The sequence below is a fragment of the Agrilus planipennis genome, unplaced genomic scaffold (genome assembly GCF_000699045.2).
Source record: "Agrilus planipennis isolate EAB-ADULT unplaced genomic scaffold, Apla_2.0 scaffold339, whole genome shotgun sequence".
In the NCBI taxonomy this organism is placed as follows: Eukaryota; Metazoa; Arthropoda; class Insecta; order Coleoptera; family Buprestidae; genus Agrilus; species Agrilus planipennis.
In genome coordinates this window covers 102,710-116,366 of record NW_020439690.1, presented here as the reverse complement: position 1 = coordinate 116,366, position 13,657 = coordinate 102,710, and the positions used below count along the sequence as shown (strand labels likewise).

Sequence of the window (13,657 nt, the reverse complement as noted above, 5' to 3'; positions counted from 1 at the left end):
TATATTTACCGGCTACCTGATGGTTCTGTTAACAATAGACAGCGAAATTTCCACAAAGCTTTCGCGTGTATTATTTTGTCGGCCCCAGAAACCCTCGGGTGAATTTTAACAATTTGATGATGCTTTTGTTCTTTTTACATTTCTTCTTTTTTTTTTTTTCATTCTTCGTCAACGAAACCGCCGAAGTGTTCATTCGGACATGGTCGCATGGTCCTCTCGGTGGAACAAAGGAGCCGACGAAACGGCATTTTGTTTGCGTTTGATAAATTACATAACTGTCTTTGTACGTGTGTGTGTGTGTGTGCGCTTGTTTTTTATTATTCAGTCGCGGTAATTATGGAAGAACATGACGCGGGAATATTTTATTATGTTTTCATCATTTTTCATACGAGTGACATCTGAAGATAGATGTATAGGGACTTCCGCTTGCCAGCCTTGGTTACACTGTTTGGTTCGGCACATAAATATCGAGTAAAGTAGCAGTAGTCATTAAGGACCTTGAAGATTTTTACCATACACGCTTATATTGCAACGGACACACGCGTATAATACCTGTAAATTACGTTCACATATATACATTTGATGTACGGACGGTACCTCGGGTGTATGAATTTAAAACTACATGATGTATTCCCTTGTATTTACTTAATGTTAAGTTGTTGCCGCCGATTTGGTTAACGATAAGATGCATTTGTTTGCCAGAAGCGCTTTATGTAATTGCGCTTGTAACTTACGAAAGAAAGTATGTATCTGACTAACATTAGTAACGCTTTCATGTGACTAACAAGTACCAACAGAATGTAAATGTATGTATTTCCATTAAACGTTAAACATTAGATAACTATGATTGATTGATATCCATGATGCGTAGGGGCTTGATATGTGATAGAAAAAGGAGACAGCTTTTGGACCCGAAAAGGATTAAAAATTCAAGCCGGTAAAACAATTGTGGTTATTAAAACAAAACCATCATATTAGAAACTGGCTGTTACCTTTACTACATTCCATCCGCAGGAAACAGTTTCTAATTATTTATAAAATACATAATTGTTCGTCAATAAGGAATTTAAAGTCTTGTAGATCAATCCTGACAGTCATCTCTTCGTGTCTGTAAAACCTCATCAAAATCGGTTCAATCGTTTTGAGGATTAGCCCCTTACAAGTACAAACTTGATGGAAATGAAAGAAAACTCCATAAAAAGAAACAACTGGCCGACCTCTTGATCATCAATTTGAGAAGAGATCGAAGAAAATACACATGCAGAATGCGCTTTTACATATCATCATCATAACGTCTCTTTATTAGAATAAGGATCCTGGTAACAAAGTCTATGTTGGTCACATAGGAAGATCTCTGAAGTCACGCATGAACGAACATAGTAAATATGGAAACAATAGCAATACAATAAATAAAATACACAAAATGAAACGATTAATAAACAGTTTGACGAACATTTTTAAATTCTCTATTTTCATGAATAATATTTCAAGTTATTAATCATCATAAGGTCGTCAGTCCTAACACTGGTTAGACACGTACCTCCACTCTATCCTATTCTGAGTTAATCATCGGATTTCCTTAAAACTAGAACAACCGGCATCCTTAACTATTTCCGAACAGTAATCTAATCTAGGTCTACCTCTACCCCTCCTAACTCCCGTTTCTGCCTCTAATATGCCTCTCACTAGACCGTAATTAATTCGATTGGTTTAATTTTATTAGTGGTACGGGACTACGACTATAATGCTTCCAGAAGTTACCGATTTAGTATTGCCTTCCTATTCCAAAAAATAACAACATATCTATATCGTTTAAACCGTTCCAGTTCTAGACACAGTTCCATCCAGGACAACCGTTCATTATTATTTTATTTCTGCCATTATTATTCCGGTGCGTGATTCGACTAGAATACCCTAATATTAATTACTGCCGAACGATGTCCCGGCATATTTTTCTGTATTGCACCTGGCACAGCCAGTCGGCTTGTGCCAATATTCTTTCCAATGGAAGAGAATAGGTAGAATTTGATGTAGATAGCATACATCTATTCTATAGCGTAGTTCGAACACAGCATAGCGTAGCATGGCGTGTCAAAGACTCGCTGTGTGGGAAAACGGGCAAAGGATGAAGACGACCGCGACAACGCATGTGGCATGCAACATGGAAACGGTGAGTTTATATTAAAAGAGAAGCTTCCTGTTTTTGTCACGGATTTCACGGTTGATGATTACCGAAATGCAACTACGTAATACGTCTCCTATAAGTATATGTACGCAATTGTATGCTGTTGACAGTCTGCAATCCTTATTTTCGTTTAAATTCGCTTTAAGTTTGAATATCTCGAAAAGCAGAGTCACCAGAGAAATTCCGACGTCAGATTCTTATTCAGCGCGTCAGACACCTTCGAAACAATATATTTTGGTCAGATCAAAATTTGTCGGCCTTTGGGATTAGAGAAGTTAATCTTTGACCACTTAGTATGTAATTGTCAGACTATAATTAAAGATTCTGGTTAAAGCGAAACATTCAGGATATCGAAAGTAGATGAGAGAATTGATGCTGTTTTGATTCGGATCTAAAGGTCGTCGTCGATTGGAGTTTTTTCCTAACGTTTCGCTAGCACAAGCGGCGAGCTACTTCAGAGGTCTATCCATCTCTGATGCTGGATGAAATTTTCAAAACAAAGTACTAGTCCTTATGCACACAAATTGATCGTCTGTATGTCATTTCACGCTTCTCTACAATTTTTAACCGAAAAATGCAGTTTTACAGTATTACTGCACTTTTATGATGACATGTATTACATTTATCGACAAAGCAGACTTTTCAATTGTTTAAGTTTTATAGTTAAAGAGCGCACAACAGAAGCGAATCCCGGAGTGCGCCACGTACGACCTTCTCGCCCAACAACTGCTCCTAGGCACCGTTAAACACCTGCCGTTTTCATTTGGGATGTTTGCTGCTTGCCTCCAACAAAACTTTTTCCAATTGTGATGTGAACTTCGATTATTATTACAGAAAGTCTTAGTGCGCAAAATTTATAATCTTACTAAAAGTCAGTAAAAATATCACAATTTTTGTATTTGTATAAACAACCAATTATTCAAACTTCTAGCAACTTTATTGTTACATTTGTATTTGGTCTATCGTACTTCTCTGTATCCTTAAGGACTTTCCAATTATTTTGTTTTTTACATAGATTAATTGACGACATTGAATGAAATATCTAACCTTTCAAAGAAAACCCGAATTTTATTGCTTCCCTATAATATGCCCTACTGGAAGTTTGTTAGGGCTGCGGTTCAGGTATCAAAATCAGGGATAAATCAGTATATACCTAGAGCATATCATTAAAGGGTTGAAATAGGGACATTAGTCTAAATAGGGCATGCCATAAAAGGGGCCAGTAAGGGTATCCATATTAGGGCCAAATGCGACTAAATAGAGCCTACCGTAAAAGTGTGCTGTTTAATGTCATAACAGAAGATGCCCTAGTAAATCGGATCCAGCCCGGATGCTGATAGACCCTGCATTAGTAAATTTCTAGCCGTTCTGAAATCTATGTGATTCCCCGGTATTACCTTTGAAAATTATGCAAATCGTAAGGACGTTTCTTTAAATGTGATTATCTATCTTTGAAGTACATAATTTTAATGATAGAATAAATTTTTATACATCAGTTATGAGCCTTGCGCGTCTTGTCGCGCAATTTAAAATAATGAGCTCAATTAGCTCGAAAACGTATCGTAACGACTGCAAAATAGTTATTAGGAAAATCTAGGTTATAAAAAGTTATAACGGTATTTTACGTAACAGTTTTTAATTACAAACCGCATGTACTTTTAAAGTAAAAAGATGTTTTTGACTTTTAAAAGATATCCTTATTAATATCATACGTACGCATAATGCAAAACTTAATTGAGTGTAACCTGTGTATATCTTAGGCACCTCTTAAAATTAAGATTATGGTTAGTTAAAGTTGACCTAATTTGAAATTTAATCCTAGAATGTAGTTCGGGGTTTTCCGATAGGTCAGTCATTCCATGGAGTGCCTTTTCTTCAGCTTTTGACTATAACATTTATATATCTGTAGTAACCATAATCTTTAGAGAAGTAGCAGTACTAGGTACCTCATATCTAGCAATTTATAAAGGGTTTCACTAGGACTCTAATATGACTGAATATTGACATTTAAATATGTTCAAAGTCTCAAAAGATTGGGAATTATGATTAAACTTTTTAACCAAACGACAACATTCTGAATAAGATGTAATTCCATTCTTTACTCAGATGTTTTAATAGTCAGTTAATTTCAGAACGTCGTATTATCAGAGGAGACAACAGCACAAATTTTCATTACAAATCTGTACCTACACAGAATCGCAGATCCATAGAACATTATTTATAGTATATAGTGATTTAATAACTAATTATCAATTCAGTAGTTTTTAATTAAATAATGGCAAATAAATTAATTGATTTTTCACTATTCAGTTACTGATGTTTATTGGGTCATTAAAATAACTGATAGCACCGCTTTAGTTTCACGGTTTACGATTAATAATATCAATGATGATATATAAATGACTAGTTATTTCGGGTAATCCTAAGAGAGAAATAAATAAAAACAACTTACACGAAGAGTAGATTCTTTTCGTATAAGTAATAATTTGTAGTACTTTTCCTCAACACAGAATTACATAAAAAATTCTGTTGGAAACCGGTACCGAATAACACGGATTTTACCATTACATCACTAATTTCAAGCGAATTTAAAGAATAAAAAAGAATAAAACCTACGAATGACGAAATTTTCATTTTTTCTGAACACGATTGAAAAAAATAAAACCGTCTTCATCGTCGACAAATAATATTGCTTTTGTATTATTGGAAAGAATGCACCTACAAGTCAATTTCTGTTTTCTGAACAAGTTTTTTTTACATCAAGCGTTCAACTAAATGATTGACGCTTTTGATATCATCAGTCTATTTTTAAGTTGCAATTGCAGAAAGAGCGAAGTTCGACGTCAATCTGTAAATGCTGAAATGACATTTAAACTTTTTTTTGTAATGATTTTGTAAAAGAATTAGAAAACGAGTTTTTGCAGTTTGGGCAGTTATTGGCAAAATCTAATTAGTTTTACGGTTAGGAAAATAATTAACAAAACAATGATAAATTATTCACATTACTGATACTACTTACTTATTAATAATGTAGAGGTAATTTAGAATGTCATGAACCTTGGCTTTAGGTTGCGTAGTGATAAAAATTTCCGCCTGTTCGTTGATATCTACAATTCTAGCCCTCAAAAGAATTAGTGATCGCCACTTTTTATAGTGTAAATATCCATGAGGAATTTTAAATATTTTATAAAGTTAATATCAAAAATTTTACTTAAGCACCTGGTTTATTCGTGGATAGTTTACTATGCAGATGGTATATTTACAAGCTATTTCGCAATAATTTTTTATAAACCACTTCCGGTCATTATAGGTATTTTTATTAGTTCTACAATTGGTATTGCGCATCAGCAATGAAAAAAAGTTGAACTTAATCATCATTGCGGTTCACTTCTGTAGTGAACCTACTGATACACATTAGCTAACATCACGTTATATAATCATATTCCCACCCATAATAATTAGCGCGACTATCAACATTGTTACAGCCAACGTAACCAATCTCTCTACTGTTGTAATCTATACTATCTTCCTTTTAAAATCTACACATTTTGCGGAGGCCGACCTTGAACGCGCGCGCGTATTTTGTTCATTTTTTTTTAATGATATTTCAATCCGTCCAACACTAACAATGAATGCGCTTCGCATCGCTATTGTTGCGAATCAACAGATCGCATCGGCTAAATTCAAAAGACGCGACCCAACAATAACGTAATAACCGCGAAGCGGGAAGGCCAGCGCGACTACCCTTTGGACCCTTCGTTAAGCACATGACGTGTAACGTCCTTGTTCTTTAACAGATGGCTCTTTAACTTCAGCAAGGGTTAGCGGTTGAAAACATACAACAATCATTCGGGTATTTGATGGTTANTTACCTCCTTCTCTATATCCATACAAAATATCTATCAAACAAATAAAATTAAAATTTTCTTTTGAAAAATGAAACCATTCCATCAGTATTTTCTTATGACGATGTCACGTTCAACTATCGTCAGTAAACCGACTTTACAGACAACCGATTTTTTTGCCTTTAACAAGTTACTTAATACTATTTATCGATTTGATTAGAAACTTTAGTAAATAATTATAGCTATGCCTCTTCAATTTCGTGATCGGAATGATTGTTTTGGTTTGCACTACAGTTTATATTTGTACATTTTGTAACCATTACCTTTAGTGTGAAGTTATTAACTGATAACATCACGCGGTTATAAACAAGAACCAGGAGATGCGTAAAAGAACAAATGTAAAAGAAAATACGAACAAATTAAATAATTGAGTACTTACATACGCAGTTTCCTTCAAATTTCCTCAACGGTCTTCATGATTATTCATAATGGCCTTTTGCGTTGTCGACGATCATTCTATAACAATAATACGAGTGTGAGTTACTGTACGTGTGAACCATTGTCTGTTTGGCAGACAAAAACATGTTTTGTTGCAATTAAAAAACCATAAATTTCTGAGAACAATTCACAAGGGGAACGAAGGGGGTAGGTAAGGAGGCGGAGGAAACGGAGAGGCGAATTTCTTAAACCCACGGCTCTTACGTTAATTTTACTTCTTTTCTTAAACACGGACGAGGAAAAGTCTTCCTTGCTGTCGCATTCTAATACATATAACATCGAAAATATACGTGACTTTTAGAATGTGTACTCTACATTTGCAGTTTTACAATAATAAGAGTAAAATTTGAAGTTACAATCGGATAAAGGATGCCATTGTTAATGCAAAGATATGAGACGAAAAATTAGAAGAAGTCGTTGATTTTCGGTATCTAGTAAGATGTCAGAAAATTAAGGATGGAAGGAGCAACAGAGATATAAAATGAGTCATTTCTGTGAAATTCGAAAAAGATTGTTAAAGGTGTATGTCTCGAGCACGAAAAAAAGGCTAGAAATGTTACAAATGTGATATTGTAGGCAAATGATGAGGATATCGTAGATAGAGAAGGTTAGAAATGAAGAGGTATTAGAAAGAGTAGGAGAACAGAGGACGAAATGGAAGCAAATAAGAAATAGACGAGATGGATTGGTAGGAAAATTTCTCAGGCATGAAGGACTAGTTGGAGATATTAGAAACAGTAACAGGAGTTGAGAGGGGAGAGAGAGAGACCTAGATTAAAGCAGTATTCACAAATAGTTGAGGGTGTGGTATGTTTTAGTTTTAGGGAAATGCAAAGTTTAACTCAGGATAGGAAAGAGTGGAGGTGCATGTTCAACTAATCTTAGGATTGACGACCCCAGGACGATGATGAAGGAATATCATTGTAATATGTTCTATTGCTATCTAATATGGCTTATATTCCTAGTCAATTGGTAACTATGAAATAAATCTTTCATGTTCTGAAATACAGGGTGCTCAATATTTACAAGATTGAAGTAATTCTACTAAATCTTCCAAATCAAAATCGCTCGAAAATGGATTGAAATTGAAAAAATATAGATAATTATCATAATTATAGACGTAACCAGGAAATACCATTAATTTCTAAAATGCTGTGGTTTAAAGGGTAGCTGATTAATAATATATTTCACCATTTCTAGTCCTATAGTTCTATAGTCCTTGTCATAGTTTTTAATCATTATCCATCCGCTACAATAATCCTTTCAATAACGAATATTCATTCCACCGCACTAGCATTGACACACCGAAGCTTTTCTTTTTACTTTTGACAAAACGAACACTTGGCAATCGTGAATATCAGCGTAATTCTCATCTAGGTTGTGTTTTATTTTTTCCGTTATTTAAGCGGGTAATTAAAAGGCTTAAAAGAATTTAATTTCACACAAAGTCGGAATGGAAAAGGAAATAAAAGTGGAGGAAAATAACTCAGGTCCGCATGTTCGTGATACATAATATTACGAGAGGGACGCAAAGGCGACGGACACGACGTCGACCAGACGTTGCGTTAAAAAACTCCGCCGTTACTTTCTGCTGGGCGGCAACCGATCCTCCCATTTTCAAATTATTTTTTGATGAATTGTATTTTCAATTTAGTCAAATGTCAAAATTGTACGTCCGTTTCTTTCCAGAGTCGGGTATAAGGAAACGAAATAATCCTTTAGACATGTTTCATAATGAGAATGTCCTTTTTGTGTGTATAAACGGAATAACATTTTAGCCAGGTTTTATCGATTTTAGTTCATTAATTCTGCAACATTGTTACGATGGATCGAAAAATGTTTTGTAAATGATATAACAAATTAAATTGTACGTTGTATTTTCAGTTTTTCCAGGGTTTGAAATAAATTCTCCGCCTACAATCTCGTCTAATAAGGGAGTTTTGTTACCTAAAATTTTAAGTTAATAACACAGGGTTTCAGTATTTCCATACCAATTTAAAAATTAAATAATGTTCACACTTTTTAATAAATTATTAAGTCAAACAAAATAATTCGAAGTGGTCTGACGCGGATCGATCTTTTTGGATCTCATCAGCGCGTCGCAGGCAGCTCCGACAGAACACAGACCAACTTTTACCTATTATTAAATTAAAATTATTAAGTGTATATTACATTATTATATTCGTAAAATGATCTTCCTCGTTTGCTGATACACAGGGTTTTGGCTTCCTTGTAGATTTCCTGTTACCTTCTAAATCATTGTGTGAGTGATCCCTGCAATTTATTTCTAATATGTTGTTTTAAATCTTCAATGTTAACAGGACACATCAATTTTAAGATAATCGAAAAATTATATTATAAATTAGTAGAATATCAAGATAATTAATCGAGTCGCTATCAGATGCTTGAAAAACATCTGGCGCAACACATCATTCGTTGTTGCTCCAGCCGTGTGTGAAGTTGTATTATCCTGCTGGAATCATTATCCTGCAGGATTACAATCAATTGAGGGTTCACGGTGTTGTGAGACCGAGAAATTCTGGCGTTACATCATCTTAGAAAGAGAAAAGCACAATTTTCCCAAATTCTCAATTTGGTGATATTAATTGTCCTTTCCGTTGGGGGTCACCTTAAAGGCTAAGTTGTATAGGTGCAACTTCTCCTTTCGATACTGAAGAGTTAAAGCAACAAACTGCTATAATTCTCCTTGAAATGATTCAGATACTAACAGGAAATCTTCAAGGAAGATTATAGAGGAAGCTTATGTTACGGATATATTAATCAAAAGATTAAATAATAAGAAAGTATCTTTATAATGATATACAGTACCTTCTTAATAAATTACTAAAACGCGCGAATGTTATTTAATTTTTGATTTTTCTATCCTACTCAGTATGATACATATACCTATTGTAAAACTATTTCCTTCTTTTTATGCCGGAAATTAAGTCATAAATTAGGATGCGAGCGACCAAAAAGTTAGCATCATCATCTATAATGATCTAAAGATATTTCTGTTAAAAAAAAAAAAACAAGCGGCAGGCCGATGTAAGTATAACAGTAATCAATTGAATTAATTAAAATCTTCTGCTATAACAGCGGATTTCTCCGATTCAAAGGCTTCGAGAGCGCTTTTGCTAAACGTTTTCAGAATGAAGACGTTAACTTTAAAATAATTTATGATGACAAATGAGGTGTCATTGTTGCCACCGCAACTGTCGAATACAAATGTAACCAAAAGCTCATTTGCAATTCGAATGTCGACAACGGACGACATCTACGACGACAAGGAAACAAACGCGAAGAGGCATAAGCGGCTGCGGCATCCGCCTCAGCGCGGAATCTGGACCAGTTTTTGTGTTCGAGGATCACGATGAGAGAAGCCTTGTTCGGATGTTGGCCCAGGCCAGGCACACACACTCCACTATCCGATCCTTATTTAAGTTGCCGCACAACACCGCCGACTGCGATTATTATACCTTTGTATGTTTGTATGTATACACACTAACACACACACACACACGTGCCTGTATAATACGCGACACATGGAAAATTAATGTTATCTTAATTTATTCATTGCCTAATTGCTACCGGCGCGAGCTAGTAGCATAAGTACAACTAACACCAATAAATATGTCGTAGGTGACAATTTATTTGTATGATCAAGTGGAAAACAGTGTGTATAAGTGCTATATTATGTTAACGGAAAAGGTTTTAATCGTATTTGTTTGGGATTGAAATTTAGTCTTTATACATTGTTCTACAATTATTGATTAAATTTTTAAATTCTACAAATGTACCTATTACATTGTTTCATTTGCATTCAACAGTGTGTTTATTTATAAATTGGAAAGGTTAATTTGGAAAATCCAATGTATTATTAAAATTGGATCTGTTTGGAGCATGGCTCTGGCCTAGACGTTTAGACCATTGATAAGTATTCGGGAGGACGCCGGTTCGATTCCGGGTCTATCTTCCATGATCCAACTGTTTCTGTGGTTTCCTTGAATCATTTAGGCAAATGCTGGGGCAGTAACATTCCACAGATAATCTTTCATTCCCTTCTGTCTTCATTTCGTTCGTCTCATCTCTTCTCACCCGAACCACCACCCACTCATTCTCACGATTCCTGAAAGGAAGAGAGTTTTCCGCCCTACCTTCCGGTGTAGTCTAGAGGGTCTGCCCACTCACCAGAATTACTGGCTGGTGGGAATGAAACACCCAAAATCTTTTTTAGTTGCACTTTGTTGACTCTGACTTAATAGGCGGATGGTAAAAATACCCTCAAAAAAATAGGAGAACAGAGGGCGCTATGGAAGCCAAGAAGAAACAAGAAGATTATTTGGATAGGTTGTTGGAAAAAGAATGAATGTTAATAAGGATAAAGGGAGACAGGATGAATGAAAACCTCCTGAGACATGAAGTGCTAAGTAAATTCATTTTAGAAAAAGGAGAACGAAGGAAGACCTAGATTAGATTCTTCTATGTTAATAGTTAAAGATGCGGGATGTTCCAGTTTTCTGTAAGTTCGAAAATTGGCTCTAGATAGTATAGAAATGGAGATGTGTATTCATCAAGTGCTGATGACTCCTAGCAAGTAGGCATTCAGAAGCATTTATAACGAAATTGTGGTTTATCTTAGGGAAAGTTTGAAAGTAGCTGAATGTATCGTTGAGATCCAGGAACTCCTGAGCACTGCACAGTCTTGCTCTACGGCAGCTAAGTGCCTATAATCAAGGTTTTGTTGGTAATTTCGGAACTGACTTTTGACGTTTGACGATTTCACCTAGGGTAGTAGGTATTACTAATGGTTTAACAGAAGTTTCACTTAGATTTTCATAGATTTAGTACCTATTTGAGGAAAATTAATTTTAAATAAGAACAAAAAACCTCGATAGATAGCGATCACCCGGATCGTTGTAGCCTAACCTAATGAAAAAAGTTCAAATTTTGGAAAGAGAATTGTCCTTTTGAAATAACCATTTAGGTATTAGGTAGGTAGGTTCATTACTTCTTAAAAACCGTTATCATAGGATAACAAAAGGAATAAAAGTAGATACGAATGTAGGTACCTCGCAAGGCTCATTTTTCGAGTCCCTTCGTCATTTTTTCGCCATGAAAATTTCACAATGATGGCCCAGCAGCACCTTATTTATAGTTGCGGTCGTGCGTGCTTGAAAAGCCCATCAAAAAGTGGCCGCCGAATACAGACCACTGACCACCGACCGTTTAAAATGTATTTTTGCCCGTTGTAAATGCGAGCAACGTGTACCTACATGCTCAATGGGCGTTACCGAATTATTCTTTTCTTTTCCCGCTCGTGAGGTTATGCAAGCAAAAGGGGCGGTGCCGCGGCCAGTACATTCGGAGCAGAAATTTCACCGGCTCACTATATATACATATATATATGTACACGTATATAAGCACATGTACGTATGTATTTCGTATACACAAACATATAAGTACATAAACCACCTCGCCTGTAAGGTATATCTCTTGTCGTAATTTATGTCTGTGTGCTTTACGTGTCCTGGCATCGTCCACATATTTTCCTTGTGTGTGTGCGTGTGTGTGTATGTATGTACCGACGTGTGTTTGAGTCTTTGTTTTATGTGCCTTTGCCACCATAAGACAAAAGCTGTAAAAGCGCCTGCCTATTACGATAAGCGGTAGTAGGTTGTGACGCGCTGTTGTCGGATAGTTTTTGATAAATTAGTAATCAGCGTTACAAATTGCAAAGGTATAAAATGAGGCTGCAACATATTTAATAGAAAGCCTGACTTGAGATCCGAAAACCGTCACTGTATCATCTTTTTTGAAGAATATAATCCAAAGGATTTTTGAGCGAAAAGTTCAAGGATTATGCAAGTACGCTGCATATTTGGGAAAGAACAACGGCCAGGAAGCTCTGATCGTGAAAGCTCGCACCAACAATTGTTTTGCCCAACTTTTTGTGATTAACGCCATTTCATCATCGATGAAAATCCTCGTAAATTATTAGGTACTATTATAACTTCCAAGAGCCTATGGATGAGGTATGAATTTTTTTTGGATTTCTAGTTAAACGTGGTAGTAATCATACCTAAAAAAAGAGACGCAGATAGGTGCGAGACATTCACAACAATTAGCTTAACTTCCCATGCATCAAAAACTTTAACTAGAATTGCACAGAGAAGGATGGAAAAAAGGGCGGGATAACTGTTAGGGGATGATCAATTTGGGTTTAGAAGAAATAGAGGAACGCGGGAAGCCATTCTGGCTTTACGGATTAACAATAGAGAAAAAGGAAACAGAGCGTACATAGCATTTGTAGATGTAGAAAAGGCTTTGAATGATGAGGGTAGAAATGGAGAGGTACTATAATAGAAAGAATAGAAGAACAGAGAACTTTATGAAAGTCTATAAAGAATAGGTAGGACAGCTTCTCAGGCATGAAGGTCTAGTCAGAGACATATTAGAGGCAGAAATAGAAGTTAAGAAGAGTAGAGGTAGACCTAGATTACATTAATGTTCGCAAATGGTTAAGAATGTGGGATGTTCTGGTTTTAGGGAGGATTAGCTCAGGATAGGAAAAAGAGGAGGTGCGTGTCCAACCAGTCTTAGGACTCACGACCTTATGATGCTGATAGTGATGATTATTTGTAAATGTTCAGTTGCAATTGTAGTTGTCAATTTAATTGAACGCATAATTCGTAGGTTTCGACATTTCTGAATAACTACAGTTGAGTGTGCACTCCCTTTTCTATAAGTTCTGATCCATTCAAAAGTAGGAGCGGCATAATTTGGAGTAGCTATTTTCAAGTGAAAACTTCTGCGAACTTTTCATTTAATTTTAATTTTAAGTTATTACATTTGTGGTACCTTATAAATGGTTGACTTGATTTCAATATGCTGGATGACAAAAGCTTCCTATTGTGTTTGATTTATGTTGTTAGAAGCTTTCAAAGTGTGGCAAGCTTTTGTTGTCCATTTAATCCCCTATACTGATCATAAAGACGTAGTTCTTCGACAAAAGGGTTGGTGTAATCCTTTTCCACATTTTATTATGTTTAAAAAATGTAGGGCCATTTGGGCGTCGCGTTGACAGTTTCACAGTCCAATCCGGTTAAATCAAACAGAGCTTTTTAAA

General features: G+C 35.6%; 1 protein-coding gene and 1 long non-coding RNA gene across 2 annotated transcripts in view; one reads left to right on the top strand and one right to left on the bottom strand.

Annotated features, from left to right (window-relative positions):
- LOC108742294 overlaps positions 1-13,657 on the bottom strand; it is a 136,120-nt gene that overhangs the window by 50,546 nt on the left and 71,917 nt on the right. Inside the window, exon 3 of the long non-coding RNA XR_003232106.1 lies at positions 6,470-6,546. This is a non-coding gene — a long non-coding RNA (uncharacterized LOC108742294). The remainder of the gene's footprint in view (positions 1-6,469; positions 6,547-13,657) is intronic.
- Positions 1-13,657, top strand: part of LOC108742293 (homeotic protein distal-less) — a 119,713-nt gene that overhangs the window by 37,811 nt on the left and 68,245 nt on the right. The window lies entirely within an intron of this gene.